Here is a 15,828-nt window from a genome sequence, read left to right on the forward strand (position 1 = left end):
GGACACAGTACTGCAGGTGTGGCCTCATCAGTGCAGAGCAGAGGGGAAGGATCACTTCCCTTAACCTGCTGGCAACATTCCTCCTAATGCAGCCCAGGCTAGGGTTAGCCTTCTCTGCAGCAAGGGCATGTTGCTGGCACGTGTTCACTTGGAGTACATCAGGGCACTGAGGTCCTTATCTGCACAGATCCTTTCCAGCCAGTCAGTCTTCAGCATGTACAGGTGCCTGGGCCTGTTGCATTTCCCCTTGTTGAACTGTTAAGACTAACTAGATCCTGGCTTTGCATTTATTTTGCCTGTTGTTACTACTTTCTTGTCCTATTTATGTAGGACTGCCAATGAGCAATTTAGCTGCATCTGTGCTGGGTGCACATCAATCCTTCATGACTGCTACCCTGTTCTAGAAATGTAAATTCACACATTGGCCTCATCAGTATCATTTTGAATGCAACTAACATCAATTATGTATGTTTCATTATATTTTTCATCCTCTTCCAAGGTGCAGAACTGCTTATACAGTGTATTATTTCATCTTTGGGGTTTCTGCTGGTAATGTCTATGCTAAGCTGTGTTCTGTATGCTGAAGTATTTTGAAGCTGCCCCTTCTCCAGGCTGAATGAGGCCTGTTACCTCAGCCCCACAGGATAAACGCTGCAGCTTTTCATGGACGACTTGGTGGCCTCCCCTGAATTTGCTAGTTTGTTAAGGTTTTCCTTGCATTTGGGGACCCCTAACTGAACACACTGTTCTACACGTGACTGAGTATAAACAAATCATCACTTTCCCTGGCTATGCTCCTGGTGGTACAACCCAGGATGCTCTTGGCCTCCTTTGCTGCCAGGACACACTGCTGGATTGTAGCCAACTTGCTGTCCACCAAGACCCTATGTCCTTTGCTGCCAAGCTGCTCCTGAGCCCACCAGTCTCCAGCCTGCATTGTTGCAGAGGGCTCTTCCTTTCCAGCTGCTGGACTTGAATTTCTTAGAATCTGTCCTTGCTGAGTTTCATACACTTCCTGCTAGGCCATTCCTCCAGCCAGCCTAGATTCATTTGAATGACAGCTCAGTCCTCCAGCATTTCCACTCTCCCACCCTGGCATCACCTGAAAGCTTGATGGGCATGCACTCCATCTCCTCCTCACAAGCCACGGAGAAGGATGCTGAACAGAACAGACCCCCACCATACTCTGCTTGCTGCTCCTTCCAGGAGAGTTCAACCCATTGCTCTTACCCTCTAAGCCTGACGACCTAGTATTTTTTCCCCATCGAACGACGCACCCTCCGTGCTGATGCTCCATCCGCCCGCTCCATGCAGGAGGGGAACCCCTGCCGCTCCCTCACCCGCGCTTCAGCTGAGCAACGCTGTCCCTCCCCATTATACGGGGGGAAACTGGTCTGCGCTGGTCCCTGCTCCCTCCCAGCACCGCCCGGTGCCCGCAGGTCTCCGTCTGCCGGCGCTGCGCTCCCGAGGAGCCGCCCGGCTTCTCCCAGGGCGATGCTGGGGCAAGCTGGGGCTGTTGCCTAAACCGGCAGCTGCCACGGCGGCAGGCGCGGCAGCCGTCTCGTTAAACACGAGCAGAAATATTCACCTGGCCCCACGCGGGGAGCGGCCCCCGAACAAGAGCTTTGCAAGGCGGCGGGGAGCGGGGCCCGGGGGGGGCGGCCGAGCCCCATCCCGAGCCGGCGCTGGGGGGATGTGGGAGGCCGGGAGAGGCACCGTCTCCCTGGGGCCGTCCTGCAAAGCCCGGGGGGGCCCAGCACGTCTGCACCGGTGCCCGGGGGGGGGGGAGGGGGGGGGGGGTGCGGAGCATCTCTCGGCCACCGCCGGCCCTGGCCTCGCGCCGGCTGCAGGGCGGAACGGCGGCGCAGGCTGAGGCTCCGCCGCGGGGCTGCCGTGCCCGCTGCCGTGCCCGGCCCCGCGGCGACCCAGCACGGCGGGGCCGAACCGAGCGACCGGACCGAGCGACCGCCCCGCCCCGCCGCTTCCTCCCGCCCGCCCCCGCCACGTGACCCAGCCCGAACCCAAGATGGCCGCCGCCGAGCCCCCTGCCCGTCTTAGGCACCGTGCCCGGCTCCAAGATGGCGGCCGACGGCGGCTCGCCGGAGCCTTCCTAGCGGGTCCGGCCGAACCGCGGCGCAGGCGGCCGGGAGAAGCCCCGCCCTCGCCCGCCCGCCGCTCCCATTGGCGCCGCGCGGGGCCAGCCCCGCTGCCATTGGCCAGCCCGGTGTCGCTCCCCCTCGCTCCGCTCCGGGGCCCGGGGAACTATTTTCCACTGGGCGGAGGGGGCTGGGCAGGGGGCTGCTGCGCCGGCTGCGTCCGCGCCGAGCGGCAGGCGGCGGCCCGGGCGGGGCGGCGGGCGATGCTGCGGCGGTCGGGGCGGCCGGGCCGGCGCTGAAGGCGTCGCTGTCCCCGCCGCGGCGCAGCGGTAGGTGCCGGGGCTCGGGCTGGGCGGGCGGGAGCTGCGCCGCTCGCCCCCCGGCGGCCGGAGGCGGCCGCCGCTCCCCGCCGCGGCCTCGGCGGGCGGTCAGCGGGGCCGCGTCGGCGGCGCCGTGCGGGAGGCGGGGAGCTGCCGGCGGGCAGGCAGCGCCCGAGAGAGGCGCGGGAGGGGACGGGGCCGGGCGAGCGGCAGCGGCAGGGGGAGGGCTCGGCGGGCCGGGGTGCGGCGGAGCGCCCGCCGGGCAGGAGGCCGCCCCGGGGCGGAGGGGGGACGGGAGCGGCGGCAGCGCTTCCCGAGCCCGGCCCCGCTCCGGAGAGAGGCGGGGGGAGCCGGGCTGGCGTGCGCAGCGAGCCCGGGGGCTGCGGGTCACACCCGGCCCGGGGCAGCGCTGCGCCCGCAGCCCGGGGCGGTCGCGGTGCCCGTGCCAGGCGGCGGGCGGGACGGCAGCCCCGGCGGCGGCTCCTCCGGGCTCCCGGCGGGATCCGGCTCCGGGAGCGGGGCTTGCTCGGTGCTCTCCCGTACCTCGCACCCGGTGGAAATCACCCCCGCGCGGTTGCCTTCAGAGAGTCTCCGGGGCACGTAACCTGCTGCTCGCCTCTTCTGTGGGTTTAAACGCCGCGTTGTTTCCTTAATGAGCGCTCGGAAAAGTTTGAAAGTGGCCTTTCTGTGCATCCTAACGCCAAGTTATGAATGGTTTCTTGGAATTGTGGAAGCAGTAAATCGTGTTATTTCTGCTGCTTTTAACTTTGTAATTCAGTGCTTGCTCAGAACCACAATAGCTTAGCCCCGTGGAACACACTTCTGTCCCTGATGTATTTGTTTAATCAGATTTATCTGTCATCTAAGCATATATTCTTAGGAGGACAGGATGTACAATAGTTATGCTTCCATTCCTTGAATACTTACAGAATGCTTTTCTTTCTCTTCCCCTCACCGTTTTGTTGTTTCCTGTTTTTTGGGGGGGGTTGTGATTGTTTTCTTTTTTTCGTTTGTGTTTGTTTGTTTATTTATTTATTTTTCTTCTCTAAAACTTGCTGAAGTTTCCTGCAATGTTTTAAAGATTGTAAGCTATAAAAACTTCAGGCTAATCATCCTACGGGGTACCTTACCCCGTCATGTGAGGTGTGATTCCTGACTATGCCGCGCAAACCCTAGTAGGACACAGATAAAGTGCTTTTCCCCTGAAACGGGTTCCAGTATGGTTTGTGAGTTTGGTAAAGTTAGGGCTTTTCTCCCAGGAACTGCAGCAACTTAAAGAGTGCTTTTGTTAGTTGTACTTCTAAAACAAGAAAATATTTTGGGGATAGATGTGGCCCAAGTTAGTTGCTTGCAGGGAGATGATATGAATGGAAAGTACTACTGAAGCTTGCTTTTATATGACTTTGTTTAAAAGTAAGTGTGTTCCATAAATTTGCATGGAGTTGACTGGATCTCCTTTAAAACTCATCTGCCTCCTTCAGAAGACAGGTGAACTAAGTATGTGCATTGGATATTGAGATGAGAGTGAAAAATTTTGCAGAGATTTTTTTTCCTGCTTTTAAAACATTGTGCAGAAGACTAAAATGCTTTTTTTGTGGCTATCTCAATACTTAAAATACATTTGAATGTTCTGTGTTCTTGAGTTTTTATCTTGACATCTTTTGTGTAATTAGTTTTTAAACTTAACCTGAGAGATGAGCAGTTGCATTTTGGGGTACTTCCTTCCCCCCCCCCCCCCCCCCCCCTTTCTGGCTGAATGGCAAAAAAGACCCTTCTGTGGTTGCAAGTACAACAATAAATAGTTTACTAGGTTTTAAGTGATTTATCATTTTAAATGTAGCTTTAGAGTAATTTCACTTCAATAATTTTGGTAACATCATAGGACCCAATACTGGAAGGAGACTGTTCAGTTGCCAGGCCCTTTAGTGGGAGCTTCTTTACAGAAACAGGGTTTTAATATGCCTTTCTAGAAGTGCTTTTATTTTTATTGTAAGATTTTACAATGAGGGAGTATTTTCTGATGTCATTTCATGTAAACCTGGTTAACTTCAGTGTAGGGATGTTACTCCAAGATACAGTGCTCTTAGAAAAGAGACTTTTTAATCCCATTTCTCCCCACAGAGTGTACTTGTGCAACATTGAGATTGTAATTTATGGCCCCCAGAAGTTCTGAGTTCAACAAATTATTAAGAAAGGACATTCCATCCTCTGCAATAAGTCCATTTCAGGAAGGGAAGTTGAGGTTGTGTCAGTAGGTAATGACCATGGAGTATGTCATAGCCCCCAAATGCAGTTTGCCTTACTCAGGTCTTATAACTTTTTTTTCTGATTCCAAATCTTTCATGGGCCACTGTGCACCCAGATGACGTTACAGCAATTTCATATTTAAATTGTTAGATCCATAGTATACTTGAGATGTGGTTCACCCGCCTCAAGGCCTTGTATTGTGCATGTTTCTGCCATTGAGGTCTTCCTGCTGAAGGTGTCATGCAGCCTGCAGCCTGAACATAACCCCCGTTACCTGGAATATTCCCTAGTTGATGAGGTTGCTACAGTGAGGTGTTGAAAGAAGTCAGGTTTCCAAGTTAACGGCCTCCCAGTTAATTCAGTTGTCAATATGCACACAAAGATACTGAAGTGGACCTGCTATCAACAGTCTTAGAGATAGGGTCTCTGTCAGAACAGATTTAATACTGTCTTTTTGAGGGTTTTGTACATTAATAACTATGGCAGAGATAATTAGCCGTATTTCGAGCATGCATTCTTTTGTCAGCCCAAAGCAAACTGCAAAAAAGAAAAAACAATACAAATTTGAAATGTGATGGACTTAGCTGCTGAAATGTCTTCTGATTTTTCAGTTGATTTGTATGTCTTGAATCTACTCTGGTTTCAGAACTGTATTAGCAATACAACCAACTAGTGAATTCAGAGAGCTGGGTAGCATGCAATAGCTTGACATGACTTCATATATATGAGAGCACTGGAAAAATGGCTGGGTTAGTTGCTGGAGAAATATCTCTGATTTCTCTTCCATTGGTCTTTTGATGATGGAAGGTACATCTAAGAAAGAGAGAGCAGATGGAAGGGATTAGAAATCAACTGTGTTCTAATGGAAAGGGTTTTTTTAATCTTTGAAACATGAAAACTGTCAGTCTGCAGCAAGGTTCTAGAGAGATGACTGTTCATCAAATTCGATGTGCCAATTCACGTATTTCACTGATGGACTAATAACCCAAGACGTTCTAACAGACATTTTTTGGTTCTCATTTATTATGTTTAAAGTTAAGTAGAGATATATTTTAGTGTAACCAAAGGACTGTGATTATCGCTGTTTATAGTTTTACACCCCCTTGTCCTGTGATAGCCTGTAGCTAAATAGCTCAATTTTTGCTAGATTCTTCATGGGATTCATATGACTCCATGTAAGTTCCCTGCAGTGGGTTTATCTATACTTAAGATTTAGGTAAAGTGGTGATGTTTCATTTACTGCTACAAATGGTGAAAGTAAAGATAAAATCAAAGCAGAATACCTTTTTTCTCACTGAAAAGTACATTCCTGACTTGGTAGAATTAATGACTTTTTTACAAAAAGACTTCACCATAAACTCCCAGAATATTGATTCCTATTCCAAAATATTGGAGTAGCTGTCTAATTTGGGCTGATTTCCTTGCCTCTTATTTCCCCAAGAGCTATGCTTGGTAGTTTCTTCAACCTTAAGGGGAAATTAACAGTTAGTATTTATGTTGTGGTATTTATGCCTAGAGGCTTCTTTAAGGCCACAAGGCTTGGTTGTGTTGAGCAATAGGCAGTGCTCTCTTCCATCTCATCATGGCCTGCACTGTGTTGAGGTGCCTGCTGTCTTCTAAAGATGCCTACCTAGTTTTTAAAAAAAAACACACACTTTGATTTATGGGGTTTAAGGTCAGAAGAATTACCAACTTTTCTGATGCTGTTAACCCATGGATTAGTTTGAAACAAGTAAGCAATTGCTCCATTAAATAAGAAGTGCTCTGAAACAATATATATTTGTGTGGTTTGGTTGGTTGACAGCTTATTTTAATCTTTGAGCTATATCTAGTTAAAACATTGTATTTAAAGTTTAGTAAATGTATGCTATACCTTCTGGAGCCCTTATACTTTGTCAGCTCTATAAATTAAATCTGACACACTGAATATTTTTCACCAGCTAACATAGCTGTTAGTTAAGATAAATAAAGGAGAAAAGCCCACATGCTGTCCATGCATACAGCTGGACATCTCTGTTAAATTTTTCAACAAAAATGAAATGTTGATTGCTTTTTAAAGCTTCATGAATACACTAATTGGTGAATCATCTAATGTGCAGTTTAGTTTCAGGAAATATGAAGTGGCTCACTAGCTTCGTGGTTATAAGATTATGCAGACCTTCTGAAAATCTCAGTAAGAAAATGTGTGCAGTGGTGGTGGTTGATATTTTTGGCTGTGAGAGAGGTTGGCTAAAACTCAGTGTAGTTATGCATAGTCTGCACTGGTTTATATGGTATAACTCCTTTGAAGAATGATCTGGAAAGAAGAAAAAGTAATTTTACAGATTTATCTGCTCCTGGGACTTTATCCAGATTTTATTAAAGAAGTTTGCAGTTAGGAACCTTTTCTGGATCTGTAACTGGTCCTGAATTCCTGGATATCATGGTAATTGCTTTTCACCATGTGATTTTACACAGCCATGGTTGTTGAATTCTTCAGCCTTAGTGTTGGACAGCTGCAAAACATTCAAAGCCTATCTTTGAAAGACTGAGATAAGAAGGAGGGGTAGATGTAGGCTGCCCAGATAAGTAACACTTCTTGAGGACACTGAAGAATTTTCTTTATATAGCCATATACGGTGTGTTCCTGGCTTTCTGAATACTACTTGATTATGTACTGCATTATCAGCTGAAGTGCTTAAGCCAATAGTCCTTTCTTGTGAAAGTTTGGGTCTCTACAGTAGCTGAAGAATCAAAGAGGTCAGGAGTTTACTTTTCAGTTTAACTCATAAGGTCTCTTTGTAAACTCAGGGGTTTTTTTCGTAAATAATCTCATCTTTATGGAAGATGCATGCAGCATTCTTAGAATATTGTTGTATTGCGAGATGTGTTGAGCACCAGTTTCTTTTAGGCAGAAGCTTTAACAGGGTTTGGAAGTCTTCAGCGATTTCTCATTGAGTATATTTACAGAGGTGGAATTTGAAAGATTGTTTAAAAATTTTAGTACGGTAGAAGCAATCCAAAATAATTTTCCTCCAGTACTGAATCTGATAACATTTTTGTTCCGCTTCAGCAGAATGAATTCTAGTAATAATTCAAAAGTCACCCAGATGATGGGCCTCATTTCTCAGGACCTAAATGTCAATCATAGGATTAAGAATTGTAATTCTGGGATGAAAAGGTCTGGCACTTGGCACCTTCAACATATTTCCATTAGGCTGGTAGAGACTCAAGGACTGCAGTGGTATTATTTACGATTGGTCAAGACTGTGATAAAACCAAGGAAGATAATACGTTAGAATATTTGGTCTTTAATAGCAAAAACGTAGGTTGTAGTGATTGCCTGTGCCAGTTTGACTTAAATTTCCTCATAGAACTTGGCTAGCTAAGGATGAACATATTTAATAGGGCAGACCTGCAGGTACCCCGTTTCTCAAAAAAAACCCACCAGACTTCCATCTTCAAGATGTTTCACCTTGAATTCCGTCTGCTTAGGTAAATCTGCTTTTGTATCCAGCTGTGTACTCTGCCTCTGTACCTTAGGTTTTTGGTTTGGCAGCAAGGCCAGTGCAGCACAGTCTGATTTACTGACTGACTCGCTTATGGAAAAAGTACCCATTACTAAACTTTGTTTTTGGAGAACTTTTACATTTGGCTTCTGTGAAGAAGGAAGTATTTTAATCATTCCACTAGTGCCATAAGAGGTCTCTTTTTCTTTTGAAGTAGCATATGGATGAAGTGAATTAATTTCAGGCTGCAAATTATCTTTAATCTCCAGTTGACTGGAATCCTTGAGTGATTGATTTGGTTAAACATACTGCTCAGTTGATGCTTTGTTTTCTTAGATCTTTGATTTTACAATTTCTGCTGGGGAAATGGTTGATTATGTGCTTTTTAAACTTATGTTAAACCTCACTTGGATAGAAAGTGGAATTCAATTAAATATACAAATAGCATTTAAAAACTGGTTTGTAGTTTATTACTTCAGATGTGCTGGATGAGTGGTAAAAACAACAATTTATCAAAACCACATTTTTTTTATTTAAAATTTGCTCATTAAGTTAAAATCTCTGTTCACTTGTGTCTTACAGTATTTTAGACTTGGTAGACCTCATTTCTCATTCATTGGTCTTACTCATGGCTTGGAAGAGGAAAATAACTTTTATTTTTAAGCTGCCAAACAGTTGTGGTGGTAAAATTATTAAGATAGAGAGGTCTGGCTAAGAGGCTGTCTTTATTAAAAGAACATTTCTTTCAACTAAAAGCTGGGGATTTGTGATTGTTTCCAGCTCCCTGCCTCTGAGCTAGGATAATGCTGGGTAGGTCCTGTAGACTCCACCAAGAGCCATGTCTCCATATTGTCATGTTATTTACTGTTTGGGACCTTCTTAGAATTGTGGCTGTTAGCAAGGGACTTGAAGAGTCCATACCTCCCAGGGATGCATACGTGGCTTTGTTAACATTGGAATTGTTGCTTTTCCTTGCCTTTTTCCTTTTTCTCAAACAGTATATAGGTTGGGTCTCTGCAGTCACTTGGTAGAGAATTGGGAGAGATGCTGTCAATGTTCTCTCACTCTGTTTGTAGTTAATAAAAGCTTCTGTCTGACCTGTCCTACATTGTACCTGCATTATTACATGCTTGGAATCCCTAGATTATTTGACACAGTTTCTCAGTTTCTATTCAACCAGTTCATTTAATCCATAATGTTCTACATTCTTTTCTTCTCTGGGTTAGTTGGTGATGGCTTGTTGAGGGAGACCAACTTGCCATGGGGACCAACTCCGAGTTCCAACATTGGCCTAAGAGAGTGGTCTGGAGTGTGTGGTGGGATGAGGGGCTGCAGAGGGGTGATGATGCTGTGTTCTCCCTTCAGACTGTACTGACTTGTTTTCTCAGATCAATCTTGTCCAGCCACACCCTTAATGTAAGAAAAGGCTCTTGAATCCAGTGAGCAAAGATTCTGCTGCCAAGATCTTCCTGTGTATTTCTGCAAGTTCTCACCAGTGACTTAACTCATTTGAACTTTTGACATTCTTTAAAATGTTGGCAACAAACATGATTGCTCTGATTTTGCTTTATTTATTTGTGTATCAGTAATGAGTCAAGGTCTTAATGCAGATTGTCACAGTATTGGGTAGATTTGGATATAAATTTGATTTAAAGTTTCAGTATTGGACCAGCTTTATCTTCAAATATGTATGTGGTTTATCTACTGAAGAAGTTACTCATAATTATTTTCCTTAAGGTTTTGATGCTTTATTTATGGAAGCAAGACAACAAGACCTCTGGTTCTTACAAGTGTGAGATAAATTATATGTAATAATTTAGATAAATATTATGAGATTTAAAATTTCTGTAGATACTATCTTGAGAATGCAAAGATACTATCTCTGGGTTTAAGGCTGTGAACTGCAAAGTACTGCCTCTGGGAGAGGATATCAGGGATGTGTTAATAAATATTTCACCTGTTCTTGTATTCTTTGCTGAGCAGCATGTATTGCCCTGACAGGTTTTTTCCTAGGTATACCCTTGGATGGTCTGGGCTATTCTTATGTTGTATCCCATTACTGTTATTTCAGGAGTGCATCGTATGCCTGTTAGTAGTTGCCAAATCTATTAGTATATAGCCTGATCTGGCTAGTAACAAAATTCTGTCCCATCTTGGATTATGTCATTGGGGATGCTGGTTTCTTCTGATGACCTAGTTATCTTTAGAACAGAATGTTTGAGAAAGACTTCTGGAGCAAGTCTGCATTTGCTTTGGTATCTTAATGCATTGTGCAGTGGTAAAAATGGTAGAAATACTGAGTTTCTAATTCCTATTCATTAATGGATGCTTTTTTTTTTGTTCTTTATTATAAACATAACCTAGCAATTAGTCTTACGGTATGATAATTCCAAAATAACTTTTCCTACAGTCTTTGATAGTGCTTTCATGTCTCAGATTTTTGCAAGTTCAGTAAATCCACATGGTAATGTATATTCTAGAAGTAGTTTTTCTTGCCCATTGAATTTCCTAGCAAAATGTATTGAAATTAATACAAGGGCTCTTTCAAATTGACATGCTGATCTACTGTTTCCCTTTGCTGGAACTAAAATGAGAAAAAATGGGAATCAGTCAGAAGTTTTAATTTTTATAACTCTGATACAGTTGTGCTATAAGACATGACAAAACTGCTTTGCCTCAAGAGTCTGGACTAACCAGTGTAATTTCTTATGTGCAGATATGGTTTTGTTCTCTCAAATTCCTTGGGGTCTAAAGCATCTGTTAGAGGATTTAGTTTTTTGTCTGTAGAACTGTTAGTCCTTGTATGCATATGACATGGTTTTGTTCTCTCTCACTCCTTTGGGAGTGAAGCATCTGTTAAAGGATTTTTAGTGGTTTTGTCAGAAGGAATGTGACTAAAATTCAAAACTATCAAGTAATTGCACTCATCTATAGCTCAGAGTTGCTTATGTGGATTACTGATGACTACTGCTTTTAGCAAGTTTTTTATTTTGATACTTGTCTAAGAGTTGTGAGCAGAATAAATGAGTTTAGGAGTCTCAAGGTCCGGACCAGTAGAATAATTTGCCTGAAAAAGTAGCAGTCATCTTGTATTTTTGGTTAAGGTTTGGACTAAGGTTTGATATGGCATGTAGTTTTGGAATAACATTTTGTTCTACTGTAGACCATAGAAATGTATGTAATTCAGGCACAACAGATGTTTTGGTTGAATAAACTTACACTTGTTTCCAGGACTAGATCTGGAAGCCAGTTTTTAGGGGCTAAATCTTAAGCTATGTGAAAGTTTGAATTGCCCCTGCTTTTGTGCAATGTTTCATTTCATCCCTTCCCCACAAATGTTATCACTATTTTTTTTTTGTGAGTGCTGTTTGGCTTTTTTTATACTAGTTTTGATCAAATTTTAAGAATAGAAAAACTAGCATAGTAATGTATTATCAGTTGTCTTTTTTAGGCTGTCTATATTTAACTGATACTTCGAAATCCGTATTGGGTAGTGAGCTCTAGAGGAGCTTTACTGCCATGTTTTCAGCAATGTAGTTGGTTTATTTGGATAAAAAATACTCTCCCTGAACACCATAGGTGACAATAAATAAGCTGAAGATTTGCAGTTATACCTTTTTTTGTAAATGCTTCTTAAGATATAAACAAGTTTGGTCTTAGTCCTGTAAGTTCTTGCTTATAGGTTCAAAAATTGTCAGTTTATAAAATCAACTATTGTTTCAGACATCCTATTTTGACTGTGTAGCAGCAGAAACAAAGACTGCAAAAGATCTGCATAGCCCATGAATTCTATAATGTTTTTCAGAGTTTAGTCAAATATGAGCCATCAATCAATTTTGTACCATAATAAGCCAATCATCTCAATGCTAGTGAAGTTAACATGGCATACTAGCAGTGTATCTGTGCAGAGTTGAGGGATATGTCATCCCTGTACTTGCTTTAAATCTTGTAGTAAGTGACAAGAATCTCCATTTGCCAGTTTCATTGACAGAGGTGTGTTTATTTCACGCTAGTTTCTTAATGAGACACCTGCAATGACATCTTCTCTTTTCCTGAGAAAAACAGAGGCACAAAGATTTTTTGTTTGTTTCCTCATAATCCCAGAGAGCAGTGAATAAAGCAAACCTGAAAAATGAGGAGAAAGAGAATATTGTTATGTTAGGAGATAAAATGCCATACAGCTGTGGTTTACAATTTCTTCATTATTATGACATTTGATAAAATTATGTGCCTTTTTTAATATTAATGCTTTGTTTGACAAAAGTTTGATATGGAGAAGATGCGCAAAGAAATAGTTTTGCCCTTTTTGTTTTGCAGTACAAATGTAGAAAGAGGCTAGTCTTGTTCAGAGTCCATTCTCAATAATTTTCTGTAAGCTCACTGCTTGTATCTCATTTTCTGAGTTCTCACAAGTGTTGGGCTTGGTTTAATCTGTTACTCACAGACTTTCTCTTCTTTGTACCATTAAGTTATAACTCTAGTGCCAAAAATTCTACTTTGCAATTTAGTTTTGGCTGACTTGAAGAGGGTCAGTAATTATAGTTACTGTTTCCAGCAAGTTGAGTTTTTCCAGCAGCCTTTCTATAAAGAATGTGACTGCGGATTAATTGGACACGAAAATGAGTCAAAAACTTTTTTCTGCCAAAGGCAAACACAGGAGTAGGTGCTAATAAGGTTTTCAAAACTCTGTTACCTAGATAATTTGTAGACCTACTGTGAGCTGTTGCTCACAGAAGCATAAAACTGATGTAATCCAGCAAGAAAGTAATTAGGGTACTGCTTACTTGTGAAACTGATGGCAATTTTGTGGAAGCTTTTAAAATTTCCAGTCTTAGAAACAAGCTGATGTTGAAGCATTGTTAAAACATACTACCTCCAAACTTCCTGTCAACAGTGAGGTTGTTGCTTCTAAAGCATGGCACCCTCTCTTTTTTCAAGTTCTTCTGAATTCAGAGAGCAGTAAGTTAACAGTTGTTGGTTTATTAGTATGCTGACATAATGGATGACTTACTTAGCAGAATTTCTTCTATTCTGCCTTACTTGTTTATGCACATTGCTTTAGTGTCCTGGAGGGGCTGAGTAGGCCACAGTGGTGCTCTTCAGCAGCAGGATGATGTAGGCATAAAATCGTGTATGGTAGTATTCAGCTGATGCCTCTCTTCTGAAGGATATTTTAGGTCCACAGTGTCATTAATCACTAAGTTTTCCTATGCTTAGTATTCACTTTTATTTTATAAAAACACCATAATACTGATACAAGGAATGACCTAGAAGGAAACACTTTGCAGTGTAACAGGTAACAGAGTTTGTTATTGGATTGAAAAGCATGGAGAAGTAGTCTTGATCTTTGCTGTCATTGCTGTGGTGTCAGAAACCCTCATGGTTTGTGTGTAGCGGGAGTTATGGTGGTGTTACAGATAGAACTAGTTTGGCAAAAATTCTCTTCTTTGATTTGGGACAGTGATGGAAGCCAAATCAGGAAAAGAATGCCAGTGTACAAACCTACCCCTCTGTCACAAAAAAGCTAGGCCTACTGATGCACCATTTGCAAATCCTTTAAACATGAATGAATCCAGTGTCTCCTATCCTTGTTTCCTATTCATTTAGCTTTGTATGTGTAATTTATAATATTTTTTACTATTTTTGAAGTTGAACACTGTATTTAGCTCTAGTGAGAAGTGATTGTACTTCAACATTTGAGGCAGCATAGGTAGTTAAATGCATCTTTGCAGGAGCTAAGCCTACAGCTCAAATAAATGCACATAGAAAATTGCTGCTCAAAAGACTTTGCAACCATACCTATCCTATACCTGCAGGAATTAAGTAGATTGGAGTAAACAGTCTGTTCCTGTACTTTGGTGCTGGCATGGGAGTGCACAGAAAGAAGATGGACATGAGCCTACTTGGTGAGGAACAACAACAAAGGAGTATATCATAAAGTGAGGGAGGAGAAGGAGGGGAAATCAAGTTGTGTGTGTGGACTCTGTAGAGCTGAAGCTTTGGGTGGTGCAGCGGTAGCATAACCACTTAGTTGGTTCTCACGGAATTCAGCTCCTGTTTATTGTGGGCTTAAAATACCTCTATTTTCTATGATGAGAATATTGTCTTCTCTGTATGCTGGTGTTGCTTCACTTTCTTCTTCACTGCCTTCACTCAATACTCTTCAAATGGAGTACACCATTATACAAGATCAAGGCTATGAAGTCTTCCAATTGACTATCATATCTCTGAGGCTTACAAAGGTCACTCTGATTTGCTTTTCATAAAATGTTTTCTGGAGAAAACAAGATGACACAGAGTGTTAATGTTACCTGAGCTCAATGACTAAACAAATATTTGGATTTTTTAGAAAGGAAGCTAATTTTATGTTTGTGTCTGCTCTGTCATTTCACTGAACCTGATGTTGGCCGTTACACAAACAATTCTTGAGAGCATCTAGTTGTTGACCCATCAGTTTGCAAACTTTTAGTGGACAATTGAAATAGTTGTAATTCTGTATCACTGACAAAGAGTCCTATTTTGTTGTGTAACTGTACACTTTTGTAGCGCAGTGCATTGCTGTGTATGTGAGAATGGGAGTTCACACATGAGTCATTGTTCCCAGTGGTGTTCTTCCTTCATCTCTTCCACAGATAATGGGAAGTGTTAGAAATTTTTAAGAGATGCTGTATTCAATTGTTTATAATTTTCCTGAACTCTAATTTTTTGACTGAAATACTTTATGCCTTTTCTTTGCTTTGAATATCATATTCTTTAAAGCTTTCAGCCAAAATTCTTCATCTGTTTTCAGAAACAAAGCTAGAATAATTTTGTCTGGGCTATTTTCTTATGGCAGTCTTTTCTTTGAAGTATTGTAATACACCTCCAAACTGGAACATGTACTTGAAATTTGTCAGTGGGTGACCTCTGTCTGAGATGTAATGTTTTAATTTTATATGAAAATCTGCCAAAATTGAGCCAATTCTTTTTCTGCAAATTTGTCATCTGGACATGGCAACATTTCTTTGTGGAATTCCCTGGAGACTGTCTGCACTTTGTGTGCTCAGCAGGGTTTTTTCTTTTCAAGTATGTCAGTGGACTGCAGTAAGCTGTGCAGAGCCTGGGAACCAGAATTGTCCCAAGTTAATTGTTAGGGTTGAGGGTGGTCTTACGGCACAAACCCAGGTGGGAAGTCTCTGTGAGATAGCCCTGGCACACGTCAGCTCTGGAATCGTGGAGGAGTCCTCCTTTCCTGTCCCATGAGCTTCCCAGTACCTCCAGACTCCAACCAACACCTGTACTATTTACAGCAGTGACTTCTCCTGTAACAGATATGTTACTTTGGAGCATAACAAGGATGCCACTCATCATGCTAATGTGTACTCAATCACTTTGTGTGAGTAAAAAAAGCTCAGTCTGTTTCTTTGGAGACCTTAACAGATACAGTCTAGAAAGACTGCTGAGACAATGAAGCTAAAGGGTTTTTTCTTCAGGCGTTCCAAACTGAACCAAGTTTGGCTGTACTTCTTGTAAGAATAGCAGAAGATACTGCACACAAAATCCACACTTACTGAATTTTTAAGATGAGGAGGTATTGTTTTTTTACTTTTGAAGACACACAAAATATAACCTCTTGGGGCAGTTTTCTTGCAGCAACTTTGAAAAACTATTTTAAGGTAGCTACCTATGCTATAAAAT

At 42.7% G+C, this 15,828-nt stretch overlaps 1 protein-coding gene across 2 annotated transcripts in view; it reads left to right on the forward strand.

Moving 5' to 3' along the window:
• The first annotated feature begins 2,317 nt into the window (after window positions 1–2,317).
• SOCS5 (suppressor of cytokine signaling 5) overlaps window positions 2,318–15,828 on the forward strand; it is a 34,841-nt gene continuing 21,330 nt past the window's right edge. Inside the window, exon 1 of one of the 2 annotated variants that reach the window (XM_051616044.1) lies at window positions 2,318–2,425. The gene's annotated coding sequence lies outside the window, so the exon portion shown is untranslated. Of the gene's footprint in view, window positions 2,426–3,026; window positions 3,040–15,828 lie in introns of those variants that run through there. The other variant, XM_051616046.1, reaches the window with a different exon arrangement.

The sequence above is a fragment of the Apus apus genome, chromosome 3 (assembly GCF_020740795.1).
Source record: "Apus apus isolate bApuApu2 chromosome 3, bApuApu2.pri.cur, whole genome shotgun sequence".
NCBI lineage: Eukaryota > Metazoa > Chordata > Aves > Apodiformes > Apodidae > Apus > Apus apus.